The following is a 7,390-nucleotide window of genomic DNA, read 5'->3' on the forward strand; positions in this document are numbered from 1 at the left end:
CCGAGATCGCGCCACTGCACTCCAGCCTGGGTGACAGAGCGAGAAAAAAAAAAAAAAATATATATATATATATATTTAAAGCATCTAGACCAGTGCTTAGTACAGAGCAGTCCCTCCAAAAGCATGAATTCTTTTCTCTCTGCTCTGTGAGCCTCAGTCTCCCCAGTGATTATTATGCATAATCTACATACGCATGTGTGCGTGCACACACACAAAGGGTGGCTTGAAGTCTGAAGGGTAAGACTGTAGATTCGTTAATTTCTCCATTCATTTCCTCATTTGTCCTCTTATCCTAATGGTTCTCAACCTTAGATACATATTACAATTACCTGGCAAGCTTTGGAAAATTCTAATACCTATTCAGACCAGTTAAATAATGAAATCAGGATCTCTAGATTGTAGCTTCATCAGTTCTGAAGCTTCCCAGGTGTTTTCAATGTGCAGGCAAGGTTGAGAACCACCGCTTTCGCGAGTGATTTCTGCAATTCGAATCACCTGTAGCAATTGGAAAACACCCAAACACCAATATCCTCATCCCTCCCTTTCTCCCACTCCCACGACAATTGAATCAGCTTCTCTGAAAGTGAGTCTCAGTCATGATGGTGTTTTTTTGTTTTGTTTTGTTTTGTTTTTTGAGATGGAGTTTTGCTCTTGTTGCCCAGGCTGGAGTGCAATGGCACGATCTCAGCTCATTGCAACCTCTGCCTCCCAGGTTCAAGCAATTCTCCTGCCTCAGCCTCCCAAGTAGCTGGGATTACAGGCACCCACCACCACAACCGGCTAATTTTTGTATTTTTAGTAGAGACAGGGTTTCACCATGTTGACCAGGTTGGTCTCAAACTCCTGGCCTCAGATTGATCTCTCTGCCTTGGCCTCCCAAAGTACTGGGATTGCAGGCTTGAGCCACTACACCTGGCCTCTGGCTGCCCCTTCTAACCAAGAAAGGACCCCTGAGACGAGAAACAAGGAAGAGTATGGGCCCCATGTGTGTGTAAGCCTTTCCCCAGGTTGACTTTATAATTGGCCCTCTTGGACATGCTGGGATTTGACTCTATAGAATGGAGACAATGAAGTATGTGTATGTGGCAGGGTTGGGGGTGGGTTCAAGCAATTCTCCTGTCTCAGCCTCCCGAGTAGCTGGGATTACAGGTGCCCGCCACAGCACCCAGCTAATTTTTGCATTTTTAGTAGAGACAGGGTTTTGCCACATTGGCCGGACTGGTCTTGAACTCCTGACCTCAGGTGACCCACCCACCTCGGCCTCTCAAAGTGCTGGGATTACAGGCGTGAGCCACCATGTCCGGCCTCTAGGTGTTTCTTTATGGGGAAAATCAACATAGCTCCTGGAAAATGCTTTCTTCTTTTTTTATTTTATTTTATTTTATTTTATTTTTTAGTTTATTTATTTATTTAGTTTTTTAGTTTATTTATTTATTTATTTATTTGAGATGGAGTTCGTCTCTGTCACCCAGGCTGGAGCACAGTGGCACAATCTCGGCTCACTGCAACCTCTGCCTCCTAGGTTCAAGCCATTCTCCTGTCTCAGCCTCCCGAGTAGCTGGGATTACAGGCATGTGCCATCATGCCTGGGTAATTTTTGTATTTTTAGTAGAGATGGGGTTTTACCACATTGGCCAGGCTGGTCTCGAACTCCTGACCTCAGGTGATCTGCCTGCCTTGGCCTCCCAAAGTGCTGCGATTACAGGCATGAGCCACTGCGCCCGGCCAAATGTTTTGTTCTTTATCCCAATAACCAGAGAATTCCGAAGTCATTTGCTTTTACCTGGTGGGGACAGCAGTGCACCTTTACAATCTTGCCTCAGAGTTGTGGCAACACAGTATCTAATGGTCAAGGTCAGGGATGTACACCATGGCAGCTGGTGCTCAGATGAGGTGGAGACAGCCGTGCCTTCCCCCAGACATTTCTGCAATGTGATTTTGAGCACTGGTCTTGGCTGTATAGCCTCTGAGCTAGCTCTCCAACATCTCTACCCCCCATCCGCTTTCTGTGCCCACCGATTTTTCATAAATTTATTCTCTATTTAACTCAGGCAGAAGTGTCTTTTGTTTACAATTAGTAACACTGACTGATGCATATCCTTCTAGGAGTCCCTAGAGGGCAGCAAACAGCATCTGCAGCTTGAAGCGAGAGCAGGGAGGCAGAAGCAGCGCTGGATCACGTTGGACTCTGGCTCAAAGACTCTGCACAGGTAAAGAGGGCATTTGTGTTTTCCTGACCTGTGGCTCTCAGGAAGAGTGTGTCTTAGACCTGGACTAAGGAGGAAGGCTCAGACTAAGGAAGTTCAATTCCAGTAGGAGGCCATTGCTTTGTAAATTTTTTTTCTTTTTTTCTTTTTTTTTTTTTTGAGACGGAGTCTCGCTCTGTCACCCAGGCTGGAGTGCAGTGACCGAATCTCAGCTCACTGCAAGCTCCGCCTCCCGGGTTCCCGCCATTCTCCTGCCTCAGCCTCCCGAGTAGCTGGGACTACAGGCGCCCGCCACCACGCCTGGCTAGTTTTTGTATTTTTTTAGTAGAGACGGGGTTTCACCGTGTTAGCCAGGATGGTCTCGATCTCCTGACCTCGTGATCTGCCCATCTCGGCCTCCCAAAATGCTGGGATTACATTTCTAAAGCAGAAGGGATGAATTATGAGGCACTTGTGGTGTCTCTTTCCTGGTAGCATCTACTTCTTTATTCACTGCTTTTACCTCTTGTCAAAACTATTCTAGCTGCCTTTGGGCCTCAGCCTTTGTCTTGTGCCGAGAGTCTTGTTTATCTTAGACATTACCTGCGTGCCACCACAACTAGGTTCCTTGCTGCCTACTCTCTATTCTTCTCCCTAATAGCATCAGATTTTCTTTTTCTTTCTTTCTTTCTTTTTTTTATTTTTGAGACAGAGTCTCGCTCTGTGTGCAGTGGCATGATCTCAGCTCACTGCCATCTCTGTCTCCCAGGTTCAAGCAATTCTCCTGCCTCAGCCTCCCAAGTAGCTGGGATTACAGGCATGCACCACCACGCCTGGCTCATTTTTGTATTTTTTTAGTAGAGACAGGGTTTCTCCGTATTGGTCACGCTGGTCTTGAACTCCCAACCTCAGGTGATCTGCCCACTTTGACCTCCCAAAGAGCTGGGATTACAGATGTGAGCCACCGCGCCTAGTCCAGATTTTTCTTTTCTCTTTCTTTCTTTATTTTTTTGACAGAGTTTTCCTCTCCCAAGTTGCTGGGATTACAAGCATGCCCCACCATGCCCGGTAATTTTATATTTTTTTTAGTAGAGATGGGGTTTCTCCGTGTTGGTCAGGCTGGTCTCAAACTCCCGACTTCAGGTGATCCGCCCACCTTGGCCTCCCAAAGTGCTGGGATTACAGGCGTCAGCCACCATGCCCGGCCCAGATTTTCTAATAGGGAATTATTCCTTGCTACTGTGTGTCGAATCCTGGGGAGAGAAGTTGAGGTCATTAACAGTCCCAGGGTTTGGGGCTGACCTAGAGGAAAATGACCACGAGATGGCAGTAGCATGCAATGAGCTTTACTGGGGCGGCTCTGAGACAGGATTACCTGTGAGGGGAAGTCCCCCATAGCGGGCGTCCTTCTAAGGACAGTGATGCGGGGCCAGCATCCAGAAAGAGGAGAAGACAAGAGAGCTTCTGGGGAGAGGGGTATCAGAGAGGCTGTTTACATGTCTAGATGAGGAGGGATGTCTCTGGGTCAAAGAACTGCCAAGGGCAGCCCTGGCTTGGGCTCTGTTATAGCCCCAGGGTTTGTCCTCTCTATGGCCAGCAGATGTGGGGTGCAGTCTGGCAGGGTATATAAAGCAGGCAGGCTCTAAGTGGCTAGAAATACATTTATTTGGGCTATTTAATTAAAAGCAACTGGATGTGTAAAAAACTGAGTTTAGCTCTTGGGGGTTTTTGAGCTAGCAGTCCTGTCGTGAAGAAGTAAACAACGTAGGGCTCAAGGTTCAGCTCATTTATTTAACAGGGTGAATAACAGTGCCTGCCTCCCCCACTCTCTCCCACTGCAGAAGTTGAGGGAGCAGATCCTTCCTCAGTCTTCCCTGCTCGTATAGCCAAGGGCAAACATGGGGCCTAAGCTCAGCCAGTTTGAGAATTGTCTCCAGGTCTTTAAAATTTTATTTATTTATGTATTTATTTTTGAGACAGGGTCTTGCTCCGTTACCCATGCTGGAGCGCAGTGGTGCAATCGTGGCTCACTGCAGCCTTGATCTCCTAGGTTCAAGTGGTCCTCCTGCCTCAGCCTTTTGAGTAGCTGGGATCACAGGTATGTACCACCAGGCCCAGCTAATGTTTACATTTTCTGTACAGATGGGGTCTTGCTATGTTGCCCAGGCTGGTCTCAAACTCCTGGCTTCAAAAGATCCTCCCTCCTTGCCCTTCCAAAGTGTTAAGATTACAGGTGTGAGCCCACCCCATACCTCTCACTTTTTTTTCATGAGACAGCATGTTACTCTGTCTCCCAGGCTGGAGGGCAGTGGTTCAATCTCAGCTCACTGCAACCTCTGCCTCCTGGGCTCACGTGATCCTCCCACCTCAGCCTCCCAAGTAGTTGACACTACCGGCCTAAGCTACCACGTCCAACCTTTTTTTTTTTTTTTTTTTTTAAGTAGGGATGAGTTTTTACTGTGTTGCCTAGACTGGCCTCAAACTCCTGGGTTCAGCCAATCAGCCCACTACCTCCCAAAGCATCTAGATTTTCTTTTTCCTTTTTTCTTTTCTTTTCTTTCTTTCTTTCTTTTTTTTTTTTTCTTTTTCTTTTCTTTTTTTTTTTTTTGAGATAAAGTCTCGCTCTGTTACCCAGGCTGGAATGCAGTGGTGCGATCTGGGCTCACTGCAACCTCTCCCTCCCAGATTGAAGCTTTCTCCCACCTTAGCCTCCCAAGTAGCTGGGACTGCAAGTGTGTACCACCACACCTAGCTAATAATTTTTTGTATTTTAGTAAAGATGGGGTTTCACCATGTTGCCCAGGCTGGCCTCGAGCTCCTGAGCTCAGGCAATCTGCCCACCTTGGCCTCCCAAAGTGCTAGGATTACAGATGTGAGCCACTGCGCCTGGCCTAGATTTTCTAACTGGGAATTATTAAATAGGCTGGGTTTCAGCCACTGCATCCAGCCCTCTCCAGGCCTTTTCATATGTGTATATGACTTCGGTATTCGGAGATTTGGAGATGAGAATCATTGGCTAGTCTGGCCCTATCGAGAGACTCTGCTGTGCCGCTTCTCGATTCTATTTATTTATTTATTTATTTATTTATTTATTTATTTATTTATTTTAAGGCAGAGTCTAACTCTGTCATCCAGGCTGGAATGCAGTGGCACGATCTCAGCTCACTGCAACCCCCACCTCCTGGGTTCAAGCGATTCTCCTGCCTCAGCCTCCTGAGTAGCTGGGATTACAGGAGCGCGCCACCACAAGCAGCTAATTTTTGCATTTTTTAGTACAGATGGGGTTTCACCGAGTTAGCCAGGCTGGTCTCAAATCCTGACCTCAGGTGACCCGCCCGCCTCGGCCTCCCAAAGTGCTGGGATTACAGGCGTGAGCTACTGAGCCCACCACTTCTCGCTTCTTGATCCTTTCGAGCAGGCTTTGTCAACCAGGTCCCTCCTCTGAACCACAGAACACAGGAATGATTTTCCCAATTCTCCAAAGAGCCTTTGCCCTTTCCCTTTCTTCCTGCTGGAATTCCAACTCTAGGCCTGGGCCCTGGGGACGGCACGGCTGCGCTGAGGACAGTGCAGCAGGCAGCTAATCGGAGGCTGGGCCTTCCTTACCTCTCAACCAGTGGTTTGTGCCCTGGACTCTAGATCTTTACATTTCTTGTCACATGGGCGAAATAAATCTCTCCTTTGTGTAGCTGTGAGGTTGAACAAATAGGACTCACAGTCTGCCTTTATTTTAATCTCCTAATCTCCATTCAAATCTGTTTTGTGGGGATGGCCCCTCACCGTTCTTTTGAATGGAACATAGGGCAGGCCCATGGCTTTTCGGGACACTCTCCTTTGGTAAAAAGTTTTTGGGTCACTTCAAGTTATAAAAGTTTCATTTCAGCCGGGCGCAGTGGCTCACGCCTGTAATCCCAGCACTTTGGGAGGCCAAGGTGGGTGGACCGCCTGAGGTCAGGAGTTTGAGACCAGCCTGGCCAACATGTTGAAACCCCATCTCTACTAAAAATACAAAATTAGCCAGGCATGGTGGTGGGTGCCTGTCATCCCAGCTACTCAGGAGGCTGAGGCAGGAGAATCGCTTGGACCTGGGAGGCAGAGGTTGCAATGAGCCGAGATCGCACCACTGTACTCTGGCCTGGGTGACAGAGTGAGACCCTGTCTCAAAAAAAAAAAAAGTTTCATTTCAATAATTGCAATTTAAAAAATAAGTGTGGTCCCTTTCATGGAGCTGGAGGGCAGAGCAGTGATTGCCAGGGGTTGGGGGAGGTGGGCGGGGACTTCTTGTTTAGTGTGTGGGGTTCCGTCTGGGATGGCGAACAGCTTCTGCAGGTGGCTGCACAACAGCGTGAGCATATTTGGAGCCACTGAAATGATTCATATACATGTAAATTGGTTAAAATGGTAAATTTTGTGTTGTGTATATTGTATCACAATGAAAAAATGCAAAAAAAAGGTGTAAGCCAAAAAACCCCAAAACACCCCACAGCCCCTCCCCCAAATGTAAAAGTCCATTTAAAGTTAAAAACTTCTCCCTTGCACCTTCTCGGTCTGTTTTGGGCAAGCAGCATGCAACAGGAAAAGTGTGTGTGTGTGTGTGTGTGTGTAAGAAAGGGTACGGTGAGGAGAGAGAGACTCAAATTAACTTCTCAATGTACCCCCAACCCGCACCTGCTCCTATGCCCTGGGATTTTCTCCTCCTCACTCACGCGGCTGCCTTTGTACCCCCAGGGTTGACATGGCCGGGGAAGAGGAAGAAAGGGGCAGGAAAGATCTGATTTTGTATTGTACGAGCTGGTACGGAAGCTTCTTGGACTTTGTACATAGCTGACTCTTTATCTATTGGGGGACTTGTTTAAGTCCTTCCAAGACCTCCAGCCGACCCCATTATTGGGGTCTCACCTCCAGTTCCCTGGGTATAACTGAACTCCTCTTGGCTCATATGCAGCTCAGGCCTCAGTTTCTTGCTGCTGGGGCCGCATCTTTCTCTCCAGGTGGCGCTCCTGGGCAGGTTTTAGTCTTTGTGTTTTGTTTTGTTTTGTTTTTTAATAGCTCTTGCTCAAGGTTGGGCAGGTTTTAATGTGGCCTGATGCTGGTTCTCCCTCCCGCATAGCTCACATCTGGCCCATAGGAAACAATCACATATCCTTTTCCTGCGATATAGATTTCAGGGGTCCCAGTTTCCAATGCAGCCAACTCTCTTCAAT

Source organism: Mandrillus leucophaeus, unplaced genomic scaffold (genome assembly GCF_000951045.1).
Source record: "Mandrillus leucophaeus isolate KB7577 unplaced genomic scaffold, Mleu.le_1.0 Scaffold212, whole genome shotgun sequence".
In the NCBI taxonomy this organism is placed as follows: domain Eukaryota; kingdom Metazoa; phylum Chordata; class Mammalia; order Primates; family Cercopithecidae; genus Mandrillus; species Mandrillus leucophaeus.